A 27,122-nucleotide genomic window follows, 5' to 3' on the forward strand; every position below is an offset into this window, starting at 1 on the left:
CTCTCCCCCTTCTCTCTCTCCCCCTTCTCTCTCTCCCCCTTCTCTCTCTCCCCCTTCTCTCTCTCCCCCTTCTCTCTCTCCCCCTTCTCTCTCTCCCCCTTCTCTCTCTCCCCCTTCTCTCTCTCCCCCTTCTCTCTCTCCCCCCTTCTCTCTCTCTCCCCCCTTCTCTCTCTCTCCCCCTTCTCTCTCTCTCTCTCCCCCCTTCTCTCTCTCTCTCTCCCCCCTTCTCTCTCTCTCTCCCCCCTTCTCTCTCTCTCTCCCCCTTCTTCTCTCTCTCTCTCTCCCCCCCTTCTTCTCTCTCTCTCTCCCCCCTCTTCTCTCTCTCTCTCCCCCCTCTTCTCTCTCTCTCTCTCTCTCCCCCCTCTTCTCTCTCTCTCCCCCCTCTTCTCTCTCTCTCTCTCCCCCCTTTTCTCTCTCTCTCTCTCCCCCCTCTTCTCTCTCTCTCTCCCCCTCTTTCTCTCTCTCTCTCCCCCCTCTTCTCTCTCTCTCTCTCCCCCTCTTCTCTCTCTCTCTCTCCCCCCTCTTCTCTCTCTCTCTCTCCCCCCTCTTCTCTCTCTCTCTCCCCCCTCTTCTCTCTCTCTCTCTCCCCCCTCTTCTCTCTCTCTCTCTCCCCCCTTCTCTCTCTCTCTCTCTCTCTCTCCCCTTCTCTCTCTCTTTCCCCCTTCTCTCTCTCTCTTGTTTTCTCAGAAACATAAAACTACACGGACTGATAATGTTGTAAGACAAGTATTACACCAATGTCTATATTTGGATTATTTCTATCTTCATCATCAGCAAGCTATAGAAATCAATGCTGATTTCTATTATTGCAGTTTTGCAACTCAAGTATTTGGAAAGCCCTGGAGTGGAAATATTTATATATGTATCTGAGTGCCATTTGGACCATGACAGTGCTGTTCTGTGTGTTCCATTCACAATAGAGAAGTGAGATAAGGAGTCTTAATTCCCACTGATATATATAACTTGGAAATTATGATAAGTGCTTTCCAGCAATAAGGCACAGAGGTTTCATTTTTCATTATTTATTCCAGGTGTTCAAGACTCCAGAAGTAGTCTGAATGTAGTGATATTTTATCTTATTGGAAAGTTATCAGTCCAAATCTTATTGGATTGATCTCCAAGTCATGAAGTAAGTACTGGTATAATACTCAAAGTGAAAAAGGTTTTAAGGAATACTTCTTTTTTGAGAGTATACTGCTGTCTTCAGGACACAAAGTAAATGTTTTTGCCATCGGGCTTTGTGGATTATACTCTCCTTAGTAGCAGTTGAATTTCTTGCTATTAAATCATGCAAATAGGAGAAGACTTTTGTTCCTTAAGGAAAATTAGAAAACTATTGAATAAACAGCAGAGTGATTCCTCAGCTGAATTCAAAATATTGAGCTTATGTAAAAAATTATCACATGAAAAAAGAAGTCCTTAATACTGCATGAAAGATTTTGTACTGAATCATCAATAGAAGTGCTTGCTTTGTTTTCAGTAGATGGGGGAATATTGTGGCTAATAATAATTTATGTAGGAAAAAAAAAAGTAATACTCCTATTTCTGTATGCCAAAAGAAAAGAAAGGTTTCATAAAGAATGTGATTCAGGAGAGAATTCTGCAACAAAGAGGTGATCAAGAAACAAAAAGACTAACTTATTGCCTTTCAGTCTGTGTAGACAGTGATGCTCATGTGTATGAAGTATTTTTCTGTTGTAATCACGTATTTTATGCCAGCCATTTAGGTAAGTCTCTCCAGGAGTTTAATGTAAACAGGAACAAAAGTGAACGTGTCCTCCTGTTGAGGAGACGCGTTAGCTTCGTAGGTGGCTGATTCTCTTGGGAACTACTAGACTTCAGTGGGGTGACTCCGAAGACTGCTTGGGACCTTCCCTAGGAGTGTCCCTTCTGCTGTCGGGCATCCTGGGCCCCCAACCACACAGAACTGGAGAGGGATTGGGGGCCCTCAGCCACTGTAATTGGAAGAAGGAAGCTTGACTGACTCAAACATAGGTGACTTTCTTTTTTTCTTGTGTTGAATTGCAAGTATTAATACAGTCTAGTTGGATTTTTTGGAAAAAAGAAGTTCTGTATTAAATCTCTAAGCAAGGGAGTGAATGAAAAAAGATATTACAGTGTTATGAACACTGGCTGTTACCTTAGCCAGGAAACACTAATAGTTTATTGTGATAAACAGTAGAAAATAATCTCATATCAATATCAACCTTGAACTGCAGGTGGCAAGAGGGTGAAATGTAGTGGCTGAGGCTGGTATTTTCCTAATATAGAATGAATAAGACCCTTTTAGATCATCAGCCTATTGTTTTTAGAACTGGGTGAAACTGCATGACTGTAATATTTTACATAAGCTGTCTTTTTTGCTTCCTATTTGCTGAGTGAATGAGTTCTGTCTCTGCAAGACCCCCACTTGCATTTTGCAGATTTTGAGCTTATCTGTACTTAACACTCTAAGTAACTCTTTAATCAAGACATATTTACCACTGTCTCTGGGTCTATATAACATTACCTTTTTTTGGAAGTCTTGACTTCATATACATGATTGTCACCACCTTGATCTACACAATAATTACCAAATTCAGTGGTGATTAACTTTTCAGATAGAGCTATCTACTTTCTTATATCCAGCACATACTTTTGGAGGATAGCTGTTATGGAAAGTAATTATACCCAGTGCTTATAGGACACCACCGTTATGTGGGAAAAAAAAATAGTTTCACTTAATTTACCAAATTGAAAAATCAGGACAAAATAGCTAAGGCAATGAATTTTTAGACTTCAGGTATGGTAAAACAACATTTTTGAGTCAAATGAAATTATTTTCTTTGACCTGACAAGGAGTTTTTTAACTTCAAATTATTTTGCTTCTTATTGAAGACATTATTGAAAGCCTTTTTGGAATAAGATTTTTTTTTTTTTAAATGCTGCTAAAGACTACTGACTTATATCTTGGGCATTACTGCCCAGTCTGTTCCAGTTTGAAAAGTGCTTCAGGCAGTATAAATTTGAGTTTTGCAGGGAAAGACTTGCACAGAGGATGTGTGAATGAACTTAACTTTAAGACTGTGAAGCTGACGCTCCCCTCAGTGCTGGCTCACGTAGTTTCTTGTGTAACTATGCTTCAGCCAGCTCTGTAGTAAACACTGGTAGCTCTACAGGCTGCCTTGGAAAGATGCATGGGTGGTAAAGCAGTGCCCTACCATTTTTATCATGTTAGGAAAATTTGTGCATACTTCTCATATTTCTTAACAAACTGAATCTAATTTACTAGCTGAAAGTGGGGATGACTCACATTAATTTGTCTCTTTTTAACCAAAAATACTCAAAGGCACTAATTTACACCAACAACATTTTGGATAGGATCAGTAAAAGGAAGGAGAGAAATGAAAGAAATCAAAAGCAACTTTAGATCATAGCAGCAGGAAAAATGAATCTCCTAACATGTCTGTAAAGACAGTTCCCATTATTATTATTATTATTATTCTGACAAATCAATAAAATTTGTAGTGATGTATTCAAGAGTTAATGTAAAAGTATCTAACTAATAATGTGTGTGTTTCTGCATTCTAGATTGCACATCATCTTCCCTCTCCTGATGTTTACAGCAAGAAATAAGGTGTTGCCCCTTATTCCTCTGCCAAAACCCTATTAAATGCCTAAGAAAAATATTAGTGTTAAGGTTTTCATTTAACAATGCACCATTAGCATGTTTAAATTTAGGCATGTGAAGTAACTCATTGACTTCACTGTAGACTTTCTTAAATATTATGCAGAAGCTTAAACATTTTACTAAATCAGAGTTTACACTGGTTAGGTGCAGCTGTAATCCCAGTAACTTGCCACAGAACAGGAAAAAACATTAGTCATATATTTAAAAATAGTCTTAAAGGAGTTGTTTAGAGGACATTTTTAAAGAAAATAGTACCATTAGAAAAGATATACTGAGTCCAGATTTCACGACGTTCTAGAAACTAACTGGGCTGTAGCTTTCAGTTGTGTGTCAGTCTCTTAGTAGCTTTGAAGTAAGTAAAGAAAATTCACTTTTTATAAAAGCTGCTGTATTGACTGTTAATGACCAAAATTGTTCATCATGTATGGGTTGTGCAGCGTTAGTTCAAGACAGTGGGTGGATGTGAAGATCCATTCGTTTTCTGTCACTAAGTTAAACCTCAGCTACCTGAAAAATTTAAGGTCAAGAAAATGGTTTATCTTTGCTCATTCAGGACACTGCTGAATGCCAATTGATATCAAAATCATGACGGAGGCTCTCTTTTTTGATGCAAATTCATTTTCATCAGGGAGATGCAACCAGTCTGTTTCATAGAAGCTACTCCAGAGTCACCACTGGTGTTTTTATTACTTTCTGGCCAGGGAGAGGTTAAGAGAAGCTATGACATATGATATATGTAATCCATGTATAATAAATGTAATATTTATATGATATATACAATGACTGGGGATTGATTCCAACCCTTTTTTACCTGCTGACATAATACCGTTGTGTGCAATTCTGGATAATTTTAGAAGGATTCCTTATTTCTCATTAGAAGCAGCTTTAAGCCCTCTTTTCTACTATTCTGCTTTTTTAAACAAGCTGTAATGTGCGTACATGTTATACTGTGCTTATATGCTTAGGTGTTAATTTGAAATATTTCTCCATGTACATTGTGGGGGTATGCTTCCAGCTTCCCCTCCCCCCCCCCAATCTGGTGCCAGTTACAAGCAGTCTGCATTCCTGTGCTTCACTCTCTGAAAGGGAGGGTGTCAAGGCTTTGAGATAAGGCCTGCTTGGGCATTGGGAGGATGTCAAAGCTGTGAAATAGGGCCTGCTTGGGCGCCAGCACTCTGGGAAACAAAGCCTCCTCTCACTGCCGGAACAGTGTTAATTAGGGTGGTCTGGACTATCTCTTCATCCTCAGGACCTTGGGAGATAACGCCTACTCTCACTGCTGGGGCAGTGTTAATCATTGTGGACTGGAATTAACTCCTCACCCGAGCTGTGGGACCTCTCCTTGGGACCACCACTGCAAGAGTAAAGCAGCCATTTGCAGTCACTCAAACTCCTTTCTTCAGTGCTGAAGAGTGCTCAAGGCAGCTAGCCTGCCCTTGGGGGTGTTCGGCTCTCCCCCCCCCTCACCACATGACTGTGGGTGTGATCGTCATAACAACAACGGAGGACAGTTGGACCCTGCAACAGCCAAGAGCTAGGGACTGCGACTGCCCCAAGAGATCTGCAACTGGCCTAGCGACTCCACCTCCACCTTCCCCTAAAGGGTATAAACAGGTTGGCCCTGGAGGCCGTCTTTGGCTCTTCACGGGTGACAGCGGCTCTGCCAACTTGCAGATCCCCTCGGGATGGGGATGCCTTCCGGCAGTTACTTCCCTGGGATTGAGTGTACGTGGGCTGCTCAGGCAACGCGTGGGTAAGAGTGTACGTTGGCCGCTCAGGCAACATGTGGGTAAGATCAGTTAGAATTGGAAAATAAGTATTCTAGTTGAACTAAGTTTCTGTTGATAAGAATTGTTGCTTTGTACTGTTGTAACTTGTGTAGTAAACTTAGATCTTTAAAATAAGTTGTGGAGTCACGCAGTAAATCTCCTTCCTCCCCTCCTCCCCTTCCTTGAGCCACACGAAACCCTCACGGTCCGGGACTGTAAAGATAGTCGGTCGTCCCGCGACATACATAAAATGAATAGAAGGTAAGGACAAAATCTTGGCTTGTGTACTCCTTTTTATCGTAGAACTCTAAATGAATGGTTATTACAGTGGTAAATAGAGTAACACTGAATTTGTAATTGCTGCTTTGTTTCTCTGCGTATTTTTATCCAGCATGTAGGACTGAGAACTGTTACTTTGTTTTGCTTTCAATGTTAGTAATATTAGAGGACTTTCAGAATACACAAAAGAGAAAAGACATAAGAAATAATTAAAAAAACCTTCTAGGAGCTGGTGCTGCAGTTTTGGAAAGATAAGGAACCATAATTCCCTTTCCCTCCCTGCAAAATAATTAATATCCTAAAACTCAGTAAGATTTAAGTGAATAATTGGGTGTCTGCTCTGACATCCACCTGAATGATTATTCTTTCATTTCTCTTTCTTTTTTTGCAGTTATTTCAGACCATACAAATGCCAGACGGTGTAGTTTTTCTGGTAGGGGCTATTTCAACATCAAGTCTGACACAGGAGAAATGGATCAGCAGATCAAAGCAGTTGGTTCCGAGGCCCCTACCAGTATCCTATGTACTGTTCAGGAGGTTTAGGAGGATTTAGTCTAGTCTTCTGATTCAACTGTCCTCACCACACGTGCAGTTTGAAGCTGTCTGAAGCACTAACCTTTGGTTTGGACCTTTATGAACCCATTACTTGCTACATTGCATTTGGTGCATGTCTGGCATGGAGATTCCTCTTTAGTTTCCTCCAAAAGGAGTCTAGTTAGCATGCATTAAAACTGCCCTTTGAACTGAACTAATGCATGGTAAGGAGATGGTCAGGAGATTCACTTCAAAACTGCAGTACTTCTTTGAACCAGAGTGCAAACATGGATGTAGCTCTTGTGTTTCATAATTTGTTAAGTTCAGCTCTTGCTCACAGCAGGGTCAGCTCTGAGACCAGGTTGCTCAGGGGTTTATCCAGTTGGGTCTTGAAAACCTCCATGGATGGAGACAGCACAGCCTTTCTGGGTAGCCTGTTCCACTGCTGGCCTGTCCTCAGGTTAAAAAAGCTTTTTCCCTACATCCAGTGGAAACCTCTCTTGTTCCCCCTTGTGCCCATTGTTGCTCCTCCTTCCGCCATGCACCGCTGTGCAGAGCCTGGCTCCGTCTTCTCCTTAACCCCCTGCAGGTCCTGGGACGCTGCTGTTAGGTGCCACTGAAGCCATCTCTGCTTCAGGCTGAACAAACCATGATGCCTCAGCCTCTCCTCACAACCGTCTTGGTAGCCCTCTCCTTAACAGCATCAGTACCATATCTTTATCTCAATTTTGACAGCAGTTTGCTGACTTTCAGTGTTGTAATCTAAGCAAATCTCCTTCTAATCTGTGAGTGGAGGAGATTGTATGGTACAACATGAAACTTCTCATGTAAAGAGCATGGTGAAAGGAGTTAAAAGGAAGCATGAAAACTGGTGGTTGCACCAGTTCAGTAAGGGAAAGCATTTACAATAGCTTGTTAGCATAGTTGTCACAATACCTGTCATCTGCAACTGGTGTTAATCAATGTCAAGCAGAAAAGATCAAGCCTTGGTGATACATCATTAGTGCAATTGCCTTCAGCTGGTGAGATACGTATTTATCCCCTGCGTGACTGGCACCTCTCCGTTCTTCCAGTCTCTTTGTTTTTGAAAGCACGTTAAAGATTTCATTCACCAGACCAACTCTTAATACAGCATAACTTTCTGGAAGTAAAAGCACTTTAAAAACATTATGGAAGTAAATGCACATTTTTAACACCAGTAGCTGAAAACCACAGAGGATACAAGTGCCTGCATTGACAATTCGTTATAAATCTGAGGCTTATGGAGAATACCTCTATAGCATAATTTTACAGCTGTATTAACTAGAAGTTTTCTAATAAGAATTAAATAACAATAAGCATGATAAAGGAAGCCACAATATAGTATTTTATAAAAAAAGATAATTGAGATTATTATTGTCCAAAAGATGCTCTGTGATAAAGACTAGATACTAGGAGAAAGAAGATTTTGAAATAAAAGGTCCATATAGTAACTCCACACACACATATTGCAATGAAAAAATGCAAATGAACGGGTAAGGATGGAATTGGGTTCTCCAGCCCAAGAGTGTTTAATGTGTACTTACATTTGTGCGAGAGAATCTAGTCATATTTCCATGGGATGTCTGCAGTTCTTCTACACTGAGACTTAAAGCATGTAAAGGAAATTCTAGGCATCTGAGTTGTGGTTTGTTGGCTCTGACTAGATTGATATGAACACTGATAGTCTGTCTCTCTCAGAGCCTGGCATTCTCCTCCTATGTGAGGGACTTTCAAACGTCTGCTTACTTCAGTGGATTTTGTAGTCTCCTTTGATATTCATAAAATCAGTGGACCTAATCTCATTGAAAGCTAGGGAACTCCTTAGGTGAATACGTTTATATCCATCTACTCTTGTACATGCGGATTAACATTGTTAAGATTATGAAATGTGTTTTTAACAGCAACAAAAATCTGTAAGCTTAGCTTCATAATGGGACAGGAATGCTACACAACAAAATAGTGATCTGAACAATAGTTCTTACCATGCAGAAACAATGACACATAAAGGTGGAAGGGGAAGGAGGATCTGATTTCTAGAGAGGTCCTGACTGATTGTGCCAGAAATGAAGTATTTTGTATCAAAGCCTAAATAAAAGCAGGGCATGTGGTTCTCTTAGTTCAAGCGAGATCTGTTCAAAGAGTGAATTATGGATGGGAGTGAATTATCCATGTGTATTCTGTAATTGACAGATAATCAACTCAAAATTCTCGTTTTTAGACTGTTTGCTGTTTCAATTACTACCAGCCCTCCGTCTAGAAAGGTACTTTTATAATACTCAGTTTAGATTAGGTATCATTACATGAAATTGAATTATGAGAAATAACAGCTCACCTAAATACACAGAAAACATCTTGGTCAACATAAACCTGTGACTGAAATTTGTTATTCAAATTGTGTTTGTAATATAAAAGTACAAGACTCTTTAATCTGAACGCAGAGCAAATTCAGTACATGCATGTTCAGGTAGCAGAGGAGCCTGCATGTATGCTTGTATCTTCCTAACAGCTAATAAAAAAGGTATATTAAAAATAAGTGTCTGTAATTTTGTAAACATAAAAAAGCAGGCAGACATTAACACCAAGCAAAGGGGTGATCTGGTGTATTAATGTAAACAGTGTCATTTATGCTAGTAGATGAAACTGTTGACGAAGTAGAGTAGTTGACCTTAAGATTTCTTTTAAAACTCACTCTTTACCAGTTAGCATCACTTTTAAAGACTCCATTTTAAAAGGTGATCAGCATCTGTATTTCTCTATACACAAGCATTTGGTCATACTACTTTTGTAATCTATTAGAGGGGAAAGCCTACTCCTAGGATTTATGCACACAAACTACCTGGATGTGCTTAGCATTAATGATATTTATCATTTGCCAGAATGATAGTGCAGTTTGCAGTGCCTGCATGTATGAGGGATTTGTGCAAGCACAGATGGTGGTAAAGGGGAGGCCTGTATAGAGATGTAGTTCTAAATGGCTTAAGTTGGTGATGCTGAATGCCCCTGATAACAGTATATATTTCTGAAAGTTTTAGATTCTTTGTTTCTAATGACACATTAAGGATTCACTTACTATTTTCCTGTTCCCAGGTTTATTCTGAATACATTTTAAAGGGTGCTCAACCTTAACTTCTATTGTGTTGGGTGCAAATTTATGCCCCATGAAATACTTGTATTTGTAATTTTGGCTTCTATAGATCCGGTTTATTCACAGAATGCATCTGAGAATGATCTTCCTTGTTCATAGCTGACTCCTGTCTCATCACAGATATTTGTAAGCAGCCACATATTTTGAAGGTTGCAGTTGGCAGGAAGGGCGCAGGAATTGCAGCCTGAAGCAACAAATGCTAGATGAGAAAGCGTGGATAAAATAAACTCTGTGCTCTGATAAGAGAGAAATAATCTACTATTTGTAGTATTTACTTGTTGGAAGAACTTGGAAACTAGCAGGGAGGAAGATCAGAGAGCTTAGGAAGAATTACAAGCCCCCCAAAAGATGTAAGAGTTGGGCAAAAAACCTCAGGAAGAGTAAGTCTATATAGTATATTCTAGGAGGACAAACTTGCATGGCACTTTATATGGATACAACCTGTGCTCTGATCAGGTATGAGGTTTATCTGCTTGTATTCCAAGCCAACTAAAAGCCCAGCTTCAATACTGGATTAAGCAGGCTATGTTGCTTTCCGACTGGAACTAGCTCTGATATGTCGTAAGGTACTGGTTTTGTTAGCAGCTTTTTTGGAGGTAGCAAACACTGAGTGTAGAGTGTCTTTGCTTAGAGCCAGGAACAAAGGAAAACTTGAAGATTCCCAGTTCTTTATCTGTGGTCATTAAAATTTTTTGTGAACCATTTTGCTAATCTTAATTGTTTATGTTGGTCTCACAATGGGGCGAGGCACTGAAGTGTCTCCATCTGTATTTATTTGAGAAAAATGAGTGGGCTTCTGACAGGATTTTAAGGCAATAGAGAAATAGGAGATGTCGGCAAGCATAGCACTTCCTTGTTTACTAAGCAAGCTGGGTTGTTTCTGTGGGATGGCTTCATCTGGGATCATTTTGATAAGGATGCAAAGCTGCTATGTTGACTGTCATTAACAGAATGTAAAACTTTTAAGTACTCATTTCAGACTGACAGAAAGGCAATGAGGTTCCTGGCTTTCCTATCTGGCTGAGATATTGGTCTTTTGTATGAAATGAAACAAGTCACTTGATGTCTCTTCCTTAGTGCCAGGAAAATGAAGATAGTGGTACCCTATATCACTGAGGGTGTTTAGAGGTCAACTCATTTAATGTGTTTGAGGTATCAGTTACAATAAAAATGTGGATACAGAAAAGCCCAATTATAATAAAACGGTCAACCATCAATCATTGTGGTTATAATTTTTAGTAATTTTAATCTGGAAAACTTCTTTGTGTGTGGAAATGAAGTGAGGCTGTCTGATAGTAGTTAACGTTTTGACTTCCTTCTGCTCACAAGAGTCCAGTTGTCTGTCAAATTAAAGGGGCTTTTGGCTAAAGTACGAGTTTTGCTTTCTCCGTTTAAATGGTTGAAGAATGATTTGAGTGTGAAATGGACGCACTAGCAATAGGAAGGCTTGAAAGAGAGAAAATTGGTTTCTTCATAGCTAGTCTGGACATGATAATGCATACTGCGCTAGCAGAACATGTCTGATTTTTAGCAAAGGGAAACTGAGAGTGCTCGGCACCTCTGAAAAATCAGCGGTTACGGGGAGGGAATGCTGCTGGCCACAGCCATCCCACCAGGCCTAAGAAACAGACAGTGGCAAATCATCTTGTGGAGGCTTCCTGGGAGGTGTCTGGCCTGTGAACTATAAACGTTGGTATATATTGATATGATGAAAGGTATATTTCATCACAAGTCCTTATTAGCTGCTTGGGTGAATAAGAGGTTACTGTTGGCTATGAGGGGTTCCTATTTACTCCCTGCTGTTTTGTAGGTAGTCACCACAAAACTTGTTTAATAAGAGGACCAAAAAACTTAATAAGTATATCTTTATTTTGGCTTCTGGTCCAAATAGGTTATTGATTTCAGATTAACAAAAACAAGACAAAACTAAACAAAATATCTGTACAAGAGATTCTTTTCTTCTTCCAAAAAATTCTGAAAGCAATAATTACATTTGCTTTCCAGACAGGTCCTTGATATTGATTATGAATCTGAAACTATAAATCAAACAAGGCCAAAACTAATAAGGAAATGAAAAAGCACATACATTCAAAAGTAAATTGGATTTAAAAAAATACTCCCTATCTTAAATACAAGAATTTTACAACTACTGAATTCATATGTGGTGGTATTACATTTCCCTATGTGACTTAGCTGTTCTATGTATAACCCCATGTATGATTTCATTGTGAGAAGTTTATGGAGTGACCTCAAGAAAAGTAAATATTTCTTTTTATCACCACCATAACATAAAGCATACCTTATAGACTGTTGTTGTGAAACACTATTATCTTCTTTTTTCAGGCCTGGATGAAATTGGACTACATGATACAGGAAGCTGGAACAGATCAGTGAATGAATTTATGCATCTAAGCATACTTAGATACATAGCTACATACTAGATGCATAACTACACAGTTCTGAATATGAAATCCAGGTTCATTCTTTGGATGAGTATTTAGGGCTGTGGACAGATTTGCTTAACATATAATCACTATTTAAGATAAAAAATTCAGTAACTCTGTATCTTAGGATCAGAACATGGAAGGAAGCATTTAATTAAAACCAAACGCCTCTTTCTATCTCCTTTTATTTTGTTTTATGTTTTTATCTTCAGAAAAAAAAGTCAAAATGTGATATGTATTTTTTAACCACTTCTTACAAGGATCATCTTTTACTGACTGAGCATGACTCTGTGGGTAGCACATAGAATTCCCTTTGCGATTCACAAATTTGCAGTGTTCTTTAGGATGATCACTCTGTCCACAGCTGCTTCATTGCTGGATTTATATGACAAGCATGTCTTATTTCCCCTGCAATTAATCAGACAGAAAGATACCATTGATGCCTAGAAAAATAAAATTATTCTTCATTCTTTGTTACTAATATTTTTTCAGTGTCTTCCTATGAAAAATGAAAGCAAGGCTTCTCTCGCTCAGGAGTGCAGCTGGTGCCTTTTATGAGCTATAACTGGATTTCACAAAAAATGTTGTATCCAGTTGGCTTACATCAAAACACTCCAAAATAAGAATTCTTACGCTCGTTTGGCCCCTGCCTTTGTTCAGAGTGCAGCCACCATCTGCTTGGAGTGCTAGCATGTATGTAAGACGTAATCCCTCTTAGGAGAAACACTTTCCTAAAATGAGACTGGGTTTTAGCAAAATATAAATAAAAAGCCATACAGCTAGTAACAAAAGGATTCTCTGACTGCTTTGTAATTTTCCATCACATTGATTTTTCAGCAGAAAATTCAGGTTTTTACAAGGTAATGTATTATCCAGAGGACGGCTTTCCTTCAACTTTTATGCTGAGAAAAATGGTAGGAATATTTCATTCCAGAGGTTTTTTCACTTAAATCAAACTGTTTTAGTTTTTGAAACTACCCTCCAAGGAATTTTACTTTGAGTCAACAATTGTCATTCAGAGGTGATATAGTTTTGAATGACAGATGCTCTCCTTTTTTCCTATGGACTTGTTCACTGGCTGGATTACGTATCCATGATGCATTACTGACTGTCTCCTCCACGACTGAGCATCTTGCGTGTTTTGGAATTCTATTTTGGATAGGGAGATTAGCCCAGGAGAGCTGTTAGACAATACATGCATTTTAATGTTGATCTGAATGCTCCTGAGAAGTTCAGTAAGCCAGAATGAATATACAACAAGGCACACAAAGGCAATTTAAAAAGATTGCCATGTTTTGCTTCAGTACAAAAATCCCAAACAAAATATCTTAATCTCCATTATCCTTTCTTTCACATTGTTTTTTGTTCCCATGTTATTCTCCTCACCCTTTCCTTATTATGTCAACCTCCAATCTATCTTGAAATAAATCGTCCTCTTTTCAACTGCATAACACAACAATCATTCTTTTTTCCTCCTGGCTGTAAACTCGAACTTTTGAAGAGTCTGATCTTACCCTTCTAGCCAGAAAGAGGAGGAGAGATCAAAGAACTCGGTCCATCACCTTCAGGTACACTACTTTTATAATTATAAAATATTCCATATGCAGGTGCTGATATCTCTAAATACATGTCTCTGAAAGTATTATTTAATATCTGCTTTCTTAACATTTCTGTAGTGTTGAAGTAAAATCTATAGAGTTAAACCATGGAAGTGAGATAAAAATTAATCTCAGTACTTTGAAAAAGTTGATAACTGTTTGTGCTAACCAGTTAAGAAATAATTCCACTATTTTATCAACTTGTAAGCACTTGCATGTTCAGGAATAGTTTGAGCCAAGTATTATGGCTTTCATTTGAAATCTTCCAATAGTAAGAAAAAAAAAAGTAAGCAAAGTTTCAAGAATTGTCAGAATACTGTAATTGTTACGATTATAGTAGGAAATTCTGCATATTAAAAAAGCTGGTGGCATTACAGACTTCTGGCTTTTGTCAGAAGAGGAAAACTAATTATGAAGTTATTAGCAAGTTATCCCTTATTTCTTTATTGGCCAGTTATTGCAGGCATTTGTATCAAATAACAATTCATTCAATTTTTATTTGCTTTGTGGTATGATATATGGTCTATGGACAGATCATGTATAGTATATCAGTAAAGGGACAGCAACTAATCCATACAAAGAAGTTTACCTTAGATCTACAGATAAAATCCTTTACTTCACACTCTTAGTATTATAATGCTAAAGAAAGATAATAGATGAAAATATTATTTGTAAAATTTGAACATTGTACACAGAGCTTATAAAGGCAGAGCCTAAATGTTCGCTTTTTGGGTAGAGGCTTTTGAAAATGTTAATGAAAAGCAGAATGGAATGACTGAAAACCCTTTCTTGCAGTCCCAGCATCAGTTGCGTAAAAGAAAAAGCAGTATGCTTGTTAAACGTTATAGGAAAAAGGAAGGGTGGGAGATTTGTCTCCCAGAATACTATCATGATAAGGAACCAAGCAGAGATAATGAAGTTGACGTCTTTGTGTGACAGAGCATGTCAATGCTTCCTGTTTTGGTCTTTTCCCCTCACATTCAGCAAACAGTAGTAGTCTGAGTTACAAGCAATAGTAGAGCCTATGGAGCTCCATCGTTAGTTCTACTGTATAGTCTTTGAGATCCTGAAAAAAATGGTAATTGAAGAAGACAGAAGGAAGGTGATCAAACAGAATTGTGCTATTTTGTACATATATAGCGAAAACCTCCACTGAAGCATAGAGACAGCATGTGAGGTAGCGTGAAAGCATTTTTTAAAAAACCTAAAATATGGCTGTTTGGCATATGTTTGGTGAGATAGGACGGAGAGAGCCAGTAAAGAAAAACAGCTGTAAAAGTGACTTGGTCATAGCAACATGCTGAAAATTACTTTTTATCAGCATGATGCTTGAATACATGTTGGGTAGGATTGTGTATGTTTAAGCCTGGGGAAAGGCTGCTGAAGTCAGGTCAATTCAAAGATGAGATCCCTGCTAAGGCTATATGTCTCACTGAAATGCAAGATTTTAGCTAGGTGAGCTTTCTGTCTGCTGTTCTTGTGTCTAAATTAAATATTGGCTGCGTACCTGTCCACACAGTTAAGGAGCAGCCTAAGTTGCAATAGCTAAAATATGTCCAATTGCAGAAGAAAGATTTTGAAAAAGATTTCCGGTAGTACATAATCTAACTGGTAATTCTGTTTCAAATAGAATTCTATTTCACAGCAACTGTAAACACAGAAAAACTGGGTAGTTCTACCTTGAACAATACACTGTTGCTTGCTCTCTTCTGTAGTTATGTGAGATTGATATAGTAAAAAGTTGAAAAATTTTTTTTGATACTCTGATTTGTGATCTACTGGGTACCTTTTGTTTTCTATCTTTTTGGAGTTGTGTCAGTCACAGAAGATATAAGAGGCAGGATAAAATTGGTTGCCCTTGCTGCAGTTTGGCTGTTGGTTGTGGATTTTTTCATGGCTTCTTAGCCTGTGAGAGATCAGTCAGACAGCTGTAGGCAGAAGAACAGACTCTCTTCTGACCATTGCTTTTCAGAAGATTTCAGGTTGTGAATTTGAGAATCTTTGAGGAGTTAATAGTGTAACTAGGTCATGAATGATGGCACAAACTTCAGCATAAAGGTGGGAGAACTAACCTTGGTAGTGAAAGCCTATTCTCACGACAGGCTATATGGTTGTGCTCTCCACAGTGCTTAAGAGGAGGGTGGGGAGGGTCTGAAGCTCTGGTTTTTGCAGCTTAATATCAAGGGGATACTGTGTTAGTCAGATTGTGTTGTTATCTGTTATCCTGGTAGGAGGATTCATGCCTGGAGGTCAAAAGAGGACTGTCAGCCATTATTGTAGAACTTAGTATTTGTGGATGATTTTGCTCAGAAATAAAACACAGATGAGATGAGAATGGGACCAAGGAAAGAGTCCTATGGAGATCCACAGAGCACAGGGAGGAGAGGGGAGGACGTGAGGAGCATCTTCTGAAAAGGCTATAGTGGAACATTTTGAGAGGTAAGATGAGAGCTTGGAGAACACGAAGCTGCACTCACAAATGACTGGAGACTTTTGCATGCAAATATTTGTATACACATAAATGTGATTGTGTGACCTGACAATACTATCCTGATGTCAGTGATAAAACTTCCATTGATTTTTATGATAGACCATCAATTCATTACCCATATGTGCACATACTGGATTTCATATTTTTAAGCATGCATAAACACACCACTGCACGGACCTTTGAAAATCTAGCTCCAGCTATTATGTATTTTCTGATTTCTACTCATTAACCCAAATAAATGACAGGGACATTTATATACATGCCAAGAAAGCAGGCTTGCTGGCAATTCCTTACGTGGGCAACAATGATAAATGATCTCTACTTCATATAAGATCAGGAAATCACTTGCCTTTAAGCCATCCAATCTAAGGGTATTAATTATGTATTACATCTCATGAACCTTCTAAATTTAGATAGCCTTGCAGAGATTGGTGTGATTTATTAATATACTGACAAATAATTAGCTGAGGAATGTATCATGTATATTTCATCTGTAGCCTGAAACGTCAACCTCTGCCACTTGGGAACATGAAAAATCTAAGGGTCTGTCCATCACTTCAGTAGTTATTGAAGACTTATTTCCTTCCTATTTTGTATAGCTACAATACAACATGAAACACTGGCATTGTTCAAAAGTGATGTTTCAGCACCCCTATAACCAATGGTGTAGGTAATGTTATGTAACAGGGAAGGATGCTTCTGAAATGATGCAATTAAAGGCTGTTCATGAACAGAAGGCTCTAATAAGCACCTGGTTATGGTTATTAGCAACCAAGTCACTTGAACCAATACTGCAGCTGGATTGAACTGCTATTATGGGAACAAAAGAGGCTCTTTTCACTACTATAGCCTAAAGCCTTGTGACTATTTTTACTCTAACAGCTATTAAAAGGATTGCAGCTCAACTTCATTTGCAAATAGATTGTTTTGAACAAAGATTATGGGGAAAGCTTGAAGACATAATCACTGAAAGTCAGTGCTCTAGTGTAGAAGGAATTCTAGAATGGAAATTCTTAGCCAGGCTGCAAAAGACTTCTTAGAGTTAAAAGATTTTCTATCTGACCACAAAGCTTTATGGGTACCAATATTGTATTATTGTATAAGCAATGAATCTTTTAAATTCCTATGTTAAAAGAATTTGAACACTGCAAAATTGATCAAGAAGAATCAGCAAATGCAGAGCTGTTATCATGTGTGACTTGCAGAAGTGTGTCCCACTGTTAAAATTGTAATACCTTTCTTTCTCTTTTTTCTTATAAGATCTTTTCTTTCTCTTTTTTTGTGTAAGATTTTTTTCTTACGGTTCATATTTCTTATACTAGATTGTCCTTCCTATAGCCTGTATTATCTTTACTGCTCTTGTCAGTCTTGTCCTGTCCGACTTCTCTTACTTCTTTCCAGACAAAACTTTCCAGCTGGCCTGTTCCCTGTCTCTTTTCCAGTTGCTATGGTCCTGTGATGCACCCATCAGAGGGAACTGTGTAGAAAGCCATACTTAGTCCTTTCATCACCAAATTATAGTATGCTGGGCCACTCTGAAGGGGATGAAGATTCAGTGCAGATAGGAGCTTCATGTTATTTGTCTGCCAAGCTCTTGCCTCTCTCTAGCATGTGGGGACTGAGGTTTTTCGAGCTCATAGCTTGAACAAATATCAGCTGCATCTCAAGAGAGATACTTTTGTATATTTATAAAAACAGATCTCGTGGCGATCTCATGCAGATTCAGGAAAGAATGGTAACATAACCCTGGAGAAAAGCCAAATTTCAAGGGACTTAGCTATTACTCTAAGGGGGTCAGCAAAATGGTGGTGGTGGTGAGATCTTCAATGACAGATATTCTCCTTTCCTTGCTCAACCAGTAATCTCGCTCCTTAATCTAAAGTTAATTAAAGTTAATCTAAATTCTGCAGTTCCTATTGCTCTCAGTAGTTTACTAGTGACCTTCCTTCACTGCAATTCTCCAAGTGACAGACTTACAGGAGACTGCAGCAGCTCTGTATCCAGATGCAATATTCTGAAGTGCTGGTTCCCATTTGTGTTGAAGCAAAACAATTAGCACCCCCTTACTCTGAAGTACTGTGCCTAAAATAAAATCTATCACTTCACTGTAAGCCAAGTGTTGCTGCCCTGCTAGTATCTCTGTCAGTAAGTATTCAGACCTTCACAGAAAGGTAGGGTGGGGGTAAAAAAGGAAAGATAAGTGGTATTTTTCAAAGCAAAATCACAAGGTTCTGATGAATTTTCTCATAGAAAGTGTTGTACAGCAAAACTACAAATACTAATAAGTACTAAAAACTGGATCCAGACTGTGGTTAATGATGACAAGTAACAGAAATTACTTCCTAAGAAACAGGAAGATTTGTTTTAGCAGAAATTCTGAAGATTTTAGCTATAAAGAGAGGTCACCTTTCTTTAAAACAGATGGGCATAGGTTTGGAATGATATTAATTATCTTCTCTTGTGTAGAGTTCCTTAAGCAAACAGTTTCTAGGCTGATTAAACTCCTCAGTTTCATTTAATTGTTAATGCAATTGTCCTTTTATTAATTCTTATGTTGCAAGAAAATATTGGTTCATGTGGTAAACAAATTGTCCTGGAACGTGCAAATTGTATGACTTGATTATGAGGACAACCAATATTTGATAGCTTACTATAAGTGGAGAGATATTACAAAGTTGCATCTTACGAGAGTGGAAGTTAATTTCCCTTCACTATTTGCTACATAAAACAAATGAACAGCATTGCACAATCTCCTGCATAGCAGCATAGGCTCACAGCGCTGTGTGTTTAGTGTTACGTGTACTGATAAGATCACTGTTAGCTTTGAGAACCTGTAACCTTTTCTTTTTTAATGACTCTCCTGGAAACAAGCCCAGGTAAGCTAAAAATTAAGGTCATAGGTAGTAAGACACATTTAGTAAATCTGAAAGTCCAAATTCACTGGATCTGTTTCACTGGTGGGTGCTGCTATGGAGAAGACTGTGGTATCAACCACTCTGCTGGGGTAGCTGTAGCTTCAATGTCCAATGAAGAATATTAGGGGATGGAGTGGCAGGAGGTGCTTGCTCATATCTGGCAAAGCCTCCAAAACTTTGGCACCTAACTAAAGGTGAACAGAAACTGGCCATTTAGCACCTATCGGAGGTCATGTCTGAATGATTAGATGTTTGAGTGCCCCCGTGCTTACTGTCCTTCCCCACTCCTTCTGCTTTATGGTAGAAAAACCTGGACACCTGATGTGTACTCTTCTGGTGGTGAGGATGCTGCCACGAATGTTGCTTCTGGAGTAGAAGGTGGAAATACTGTCACCATTCTCCTGTTAGAAATGCTGCTGCTTGCTTACCCCATTTGGAGTGGCTCTCACTGCTTCAGAGAGAACAAGAAATTATACAAGGAGCTTAAACCAGCTCATCTTATCATAAACTATAGGGTGCTTCTCCCTTCTCTCTTCAAAACAGATACCAACAGATTCCCCTATGAAGGATAGAACCTTGAATTTAATTAGGCAAAACTCTTTTAAACACTAAGCTCTACTCTTTATTTTGCAATCTATATTCCATGAACTTCTAAAGAGTCAGAGATTTCTGAAATTCTGATGCTTTGATGTGTCAGAGGCAGCATTGCCTTACCCTACAAAGATGGCTTTCAAATATGTCATTACTCTGTCTTTTTCTTCTCTATTTTGTATTAGCTGGTAAAGCTACTATAACCTTCTGTGACATTCCTGTATTGCCAAGTTACTGTATCTGCTGGACACCATCACAAAATAACTTGTAATGAATTGATGCAATCCTGATTGCAGTACATAATTTCTGCCATAACATGGGATTTTTGCAACTGTCCTTAGTCCAAAGTTGTGCTTAATTCTTCAACTGCAAATACAACACAGTCCAAGTTGCCTGCTGTAAACTGTCATTAGAATCTAGTATCTGCACTGACTGTGTACACAGTTTTTAACTTCCAGGCTCAGCTAAGCTGTATACTGCTATCACTTACCATTTCAAATACATTTAAAAAATTAAACATCTGTTGACAGAAATTAGGACTTTGTTCCCTGAGCATTTCAGGCTAGACTTGTGTTTAACTCAGCTTGCCCATAAACGCAGGACAATTCAGAGAAATAATATAAAAATATTTTCTCTTAAAGGCAGTATTTTTATTTCTTTTCTTTTTGGGCTGATCTGGGGGCTGGAGGGAGGATTGGACATGTGGAAAGTTTTATGAGTCTTGGAAAGTAGTAGCAACTGTAGGAAATGTTTTTTTGATACTTATTCCTGTAGTTTGCAAGAGAAGACTCCTTAATAGCCTAGAAATAATCTTTGACAGAGAATCTAGGAATTCTCTGTTGACTTGAGAAATCAATGAAGCAGAAAGGGGCCCATCGTCTGCAAAAGATGGGAAGGAGACGACATCAGTCTGACGTCCCATGTTGTGTCGGGTGATGGTGGTATGAGTCTGGATGGCATGTCTATTTTGGGGATCTGCCTGCAAGGTTCCATGCTACCAAGTAGTTGTTTAACTGATTACTCAGGCTTTTACATACACTTTTCCTGGGATGAGGCCACTTTGCTTTCTACTACTCAAATTAATAGTTCTGGAGGTAATACTGTTATCATCTGGCATCTTGATTATCAGTATTTCTTGGGGCTTGACAAATATAATCTTGTTCTCTACTTTAGTTTTGTCATCCCTCCTGTCCTGTAATTCCACTGGCTTTTTTTCTATTGCGTGAAACTAAGCTGGCAGCTTTTTTCCATCATTCTCCTCCTTATTTCTCACCATCTGTACAGATATATCAATTTCTCTTCTTATCAGCCTTCAGTCTCATCCCTATCAACCACACAATAATTCTGTTTAACTAGTAGACTTTTCCTTTTTTCTATGCTGCCTTTCACAATAATTTGCTAGGAGCATTCCTAGGCCTAAATTTCTTCTTAAATTTCCCTTTCCTTATAAAACACAGGAATTTTACAACACTGTTCCCCATCATACTAATAATTATTGTCTCATTATTTCCACTTACTCCCCTAGTGGTCTGTATCCATCTGTCTATCCCATCTTACACTCAGCTTGTAAAGTTCTTTGTAAAGTTTTAGATAGGCACCATCTTGTTATGTGTTTTTAGTATTACTTACAATGGGATCCTAGCTCATGACAGGGACTTCAGACACCAACATAGTATAAATAAATAATAAGTAGTGCTGGAAACATATTATACTCCTGCAAAGAAGACCTAAGTCACATATGTAAAATGAAATGTGCTGTTTCTATTTACAAATAACAATTAGGTGAGCTAAAATACTGATTAGAGTGAACACTACATGTCTGTTTTTCAGAGCTCATTTTCTGAACAGGAAAATCTGCATAATGCAAGCCTGGTATTCCCCCTTGAAAGAGTGAATTTGGACTCATGATTTTTGCAGTTTGTTGTCATGCATTCATCAAAGTGAGAAGGCCTGAGGACCAGGCATCTAACTGCAGGTGCTATTCCTTCATGATATGTTCGTACTTGTTTGTCCATCCATGTTTCTCATTTTCTCTTGGTACTGTCTCTGCTCAGGAGGCAGCTCATGAAAATTTGCAGGTCTTTCGGTATGATGTAGGATCTTGTTGAAGAATGGTTGTTAATAACAAAATGATTAACTGTGTATGTATGAATGACTGTCGTGTTAGTCATTTTGCCTTGAGAAAGGTATGAAAATATAAGGGTTAATTATTACTGAACACGGGTAGAAATTTCTAGATCCATTAATGTTTCCAGAACTATAATGCTCAAGCCTAATAATTAACAAAGAAAGAGGTAAATCAAATTGTTATAATTGTCCTCATTATGGATCTATACTACCAGATCTTGACTACCTAAGCCAGCTGGCTGGGAGAAAAGAAAGGAATTCTTACCAAAATGGCAACTTAAATTTCAAATCCTGAGATTTTGGCCATTGTATTGAGGCTTACAATAAGAACTATGATAATGACAACCCATTTTGTTTTAAAATATTGACGCATTTGGGTTTTGTTTGTTTGTTTTAATTCCTTAAGTTCAATAATGTTATTCTGTTTCAAATGATTATAAGACATTTTGATTATAGTTGCAAATGAAATAGGACTCATATCGTCCAAGAGTTTTCATAGAATTCTTGCCTTTTAGTTTCTTTTGACTATGCTAAATTTCAACCATTTGTCTGAAATTTTTCTTACTTCCTTCATATAGGTGGCTGAACTTCTTGGAAAGTTCTCATAAAAGAACTGAACAGTTACTGAGAATGAAGATAGGAGACATATAAGTACTATCACTAATTTAAAGTGTCTGCATGATTCTGTGTCATCTATATAGTTTTGGCTAAAGGTAGGTCTGTGCAAAAGATGAAGTGTCACACATAAATACCTAAACTAGCTTTAAAGTTTGGTATGAGAAACAGCTGAGTTTCAGAAGCATGATTATCTACAAGGATTCATTTACTCTCTGCCTCTAGCTGTTAAACTACAAGTGTTAAAACAACAACAAGAGTTAAGATAAACTCAGCCTTTCAGTTATAATCTCAACCTTTCAGTTATAAAGAGATAAGAACGTTTGACTCCAAAGTCAACTTCGCAGAAGGAGCTCTAAAAAGATTATCCATATTACATGAGGCAGGAAGAAAGGCTGCTGCCTGTCTGCCTGCCTTCTCCCTTCTTGCTGCCTTAGTGAAAGTCATTTTAATCCTAATTCAAGCTGTGTCATTTAAGAAGTGGTACATGGTTTCTCCTCTTTCATGGTACATGAAAAAAAAAAGTTTAAAGGGAAGTTAAAGGAAAACTTCTGTGCTACCCTGACTGATTGGTTTTTCTTTTACTTTTTAAAAAATTCTTTTTAAAGATAAAGGAGGAACCACTGTGACATACTCTAACTTTCTGAAATGTATAAGGCTTTCCTGACTTAATATCTTTTTCAAGTCTGGGATCTGAGGCTTACTTGGAGATACCTTTTTGAAAAATATTTAATCTTTATTTTAAAATTCTTAGCAACAGAGAATCCATTTTTACCTGTGATAGTTCTTCCATATTGTTAATAATTAGATCTATCTGAAAAATGGGAGCGTTCATTTGCATTGTACTAGATCAAGATGAATTCAAATCTTTATTTTTCTGTGTGGATCGAATCAATATAGAAGACTCCAGTAGACATACAGAACATTGTCTTTTTTTGGCCATTTCATTTACATTCGATACGTTAACATTATGCTTTGCCATAATGCCATGCAAGGTTTGAATCTAGCCACCTGACTGAAAATTGGAGACTGCTCTAAATCTGTGATTTATTCTCTTCTGGTTTTTGTCTTCATGTCATTTACAAACTCAGTCAGGAAGGATTTCATTGTTGTTTGGGTTGCTAACAACCTTATGAACCATGTAGTGTTAGGAACTGGTCCTTGTGGGGTCTCTAAGGTGCACACCAGCTCGCTGTTGTCACTATTAACTATAGTTAATTATAGTTTGATTACAGTTTGAGACTTGCTGGTTATTCAGAACTGAATATGAGTAATGTGTACTTCGTGATTTTCTGATCTGGCTTCCAAGCAGTATGTCGTGCAGTACCCAGTCAAGCACTTGACAAAAGCCTAATTGCATTACCCTGATGTTATTACACTTAACCAAATTTGTTATTTCGTCAGCTATTATGAAGTTAGCTTGACAGGTTTCATTTTTTATATTTTTGCTGTCCTCATTTTGCTTAACTTGGAAAAAGGAAACAGACTGCCCCAAATACAGGCTGCATACTGAATGTATTCCTGCTTTAAATAGAAAATGTATAAACTACCTAATATTGTCCTTTTATATGAAATGGCATGGTTAGAGCTTTAGGCATCTAATTAGCACCTGGCATGTCACTGTAGCAGAGATACATAAGCAAATAAGATGAGGTCACGCCTGTTTGAAAGTCTGATTTACCACGCCGGTAGATGAAAATTAGCTAGCTAGTCATCTGATTCCACATCCATCCTTCATAAGAAGTTTTGTTTCAGAGAATGGGACCATTTCATTACGGTTGGGTCTTCTGCGCATTATAATTTCAGTACTGAAATTCATATTTGTCAAGAGATTCAGGATAATGCCCTAGAGGTCTGTTCCTATGTACGAACTATGAATAGAGAAAACAGTAAATAGCACAGCTGTTGGAAGGTGATTTTTTTTTTTAAGCTTACCTATGATAAGCCAAAATTAATAGCTGTATTTTTCAAACTCTTTCCTTGCATACTCTTTGAAATTACAAACACTTTTTCAGACTTGCCATTTCAGCCTGTTTTACCAGACTGCAACTTTTTGACTTGCAGACTATTTTATATATTTTAGTTTCCCAGATCAGTTGCTTCTTTAATATTAAAGTTTGTCTTAGTAGGAATGTCACTGCTCAGGATAATATTTTTATCCTGTATTTCTTCCTATAAAGAATACACCTTAAGACATACTTGTGACAGGGGTAATAATTTTCCATTTCCTTCTCCACAGTTCCAGCATTTATCATTACTTTTATTATCATCTGTCATCTTTTTTGGCTGATGTCTAGTAAACAACAGAAATGATCTGCTACACGATTTCTAACTTCAATTCCCATTAGAGTTTACCTTTTTACCCCTGTTGGTAGCATATCCATAGTATAAAATAATAAGCTTCTGTCCTCCACTGTCTGCAGCTTCTCAGTAACTCCACACAGGGTGGGAAGGCTGTGAAATCATAGTTAGTTGAGGTTGACACTTATGGTTGAGTTTGCATAGTTTGGATAAGTCACTATGGCTGTTTTGATCCAACCGCCCAGTTTTTACTTACAGTTTCTGCTTTATCTGAGTTAGAGAAGTGACAAGGTAGGCTGGTGAAATGCACTGATTCTATAGCGTGAGGATTTACACCATCTATTTCTGCCACCCTGTCTTTGACTAGTGGTCTTTTACTGCCATCCCCTAATAAAATTACTGAGGTCTCCTTCATGTTGACTAAACTTCTCACTCTCCCATCTAGAGTCTCTTGGAATATCAAAGAAAATACAATAAATTCTTCATTTATTTCCATAAAAGATACTTCTAAAGGGTAATTCCCCCTTCTTTCTTAGGTTTAGCATTGACCTTAGGATAAGCTGTATTCTTGTCTTCCTGTAGTTTGCTCTGGTTCAGTCTGTTGCCTCTAGTGACTTCAAGCAGGTGTTTGAGCCTCACCATTCCCCAAACAGATGTTCTTTTAAACTTGCAACACTGGGACTAGTTCTGTCATTGCGGAATAAGGTGAGAAGAAGGGTTTCACACTGCAGCAATAGGAAACTCCTTTACCATGAAGAAGCTCTCCAAAAATAGGAGAAAAAGCTGCAAAGAATGGACCTGCCTGGTTGGTAGTGTTACACTCAAAATCTAGTTTGGGACAAAAATGTAAAACAACTTATATGTGGACCCAAGAGGCCATCCATTTGAGAACTTCTGTTAATGGTAACAGTTCAGCTTTTCAGAAGGCTGTTCAGTACACATAGCCTCCTCTCTTATGGTAATGTTGTTGAGAATGACTAATCCTGCTGTTCCATGAAAACAGGCACTTCCTCAAGACTTGGTGCTGTTATTGTTCCATGTCCTGGGATGTTTTGAAGAGGACGATGATCTTCTAACTGCTTTTGGTTTGATTTAAAAGCTTGTCCAAGACCTGTTTTAATTCCAAAGTTGTTGTTTTTTATGTGTATATTTCAATTTATCTTCATGAAGACACAAAAATCATGTGATACTTGATGAATCCATATGTAAGAACAACATTTTAAGCATGATTCTTTGGAATAATTTATATTTAGTTCCATGTGTAAATCAGGTTCTAGGTTTAAGCTGAAGATCTATGTATTATAATTAAGAAATATATTCACAGAAAGAGAGATATGATAAGTATGAAAGGGATTCATTAGCAAAGGAAGTTACCTGGGAAGATTGCAAGTCAACTGTGGTCTGTTTTATTCATTAGATGGAATATCTGGGGTATGGGGGCCATCAAATTTATTGTAAAAAAACATAGAAAATATTGTTTAATTCAGAATTTTTTTGTGTTTTACAGTTTCAGCATTTCATTGTAAACTTTGATGACTGTAAGAAAATGTCTCATTTTCTCACTTTGATTGACGCAATAGACAGGAACATGCAGTCAAAAGAATAATGTCGATCCTTTTTCTGAGCAATCAAATAGAAAGGAAACAAGCTGTTTGTATTTTTTGTCTTGAGTATTGCAACTTAATTGTCCACTTAGCATTATTTACGTGTGTGTAAAGGTATTGTTCATTACTGTTAAAAGTCTCAGTACTTGTTCTTCCAAATCTTGACCTCACATAATAAATACATCTTTGACTGAACACATGTGAGAATTAGGAGATAGGAGGGCTAGTTGTGTTAAAGGGTAGTAAATTGACTTCTACTTGCAGGTTTTCAAGGTAATTGATTTCCCATTTTTTGTGTTGGAGATCTTGGATCTCGGATCCCAATTCAAGAAGCCGCCTTTTTCAAGAAGGCAAATAAACACATGCTTGCATTCATCCCAAAGCAACAACTTAACAATATTTTATCCCACTGGCTAGAATATTGAAAAACTGCAGACAATAAATGCTTATTTTTGTAAATAGCAATATACACTTTGAATGGAAAGGGCAAAATGACTTTGAAATATTTTTTCCCAAAGTTGTGGGAAACAGATTATATAAATCTATTATGCATTACAAAAATAATTTATTTTATTGTTCAATGTTTTTTTCACGGAACATTAAAAGAATAAATAGAAGCTAATGGAGAAATGTATATAAAGATCATTTTCTGAGAATAATGAACATTGTATATAATATTCTATGTTATCTATTTGCTTCTGAAGTGCTACTGACCTCCATGCCTCTAGAGCTTTGACCATATCAGAAAGGTACTGACTCTGTTTGTTCAAGGACAGAAAAATAAACCTCTTTTCTGTTTCATCTGTTGTCTGCCTCATTTATACCTTTCATTCTGGTGAAAGCCACTTTTGGGATTAGCATTAATACACGCACGTATTCAACAAACACTTTTTTCTGCTGATTTTGTCCTGTCCTCATCCTTATATTTTCAACTGGCATGAGGAGAATGCAAGGTTAGATCCCTTAGTTGTCTAATTTTCACAAGGTAGGGAGGGTTTTGTAATGTCACCAACTACAG

General features: G+C 37.8%; 1 long non-coding RNA gene across 1 annotated transcript; it reads left to right on the plus strand.

The window, feature by feature from the left end:
- Window positions 1-11,930: 11,930 nt before the first annotated feature.
- LOC135327559 (uncharacterized) lies at window positions 11,931-26,688 on the plus strand. The gene is made up of 5 exons (XR_010387873.1): window positions 11,931-13,430; window positions 15,692-15,899; window positions 21,288-21,432; window positions 22,163-22,297; window positions 25,504-26,688. It is a non-coding gene; the product is annotated as an uncharacterized LOC135327559 (long non-coding RNA).
- Window positions 26,689-27,122: the final 434 nt, after the last annotated feature.

Source organism: Dromaius novaehollandiae, chromosome 2, assembly GCF_036370855.1.
Source record: "Dromaius novaehollandiae isolate bDroNov1 chromosome 2, bDroNov1.hap1, whole genome shotgun sequence".
In the NCBI taxonomy this organism is placed as follows: Eukaryota; Metazoa; Chordata; class Aves; order Casuariiformes; family Dromaiidae; genus Dromaius; species Dromaius novaehollandiae.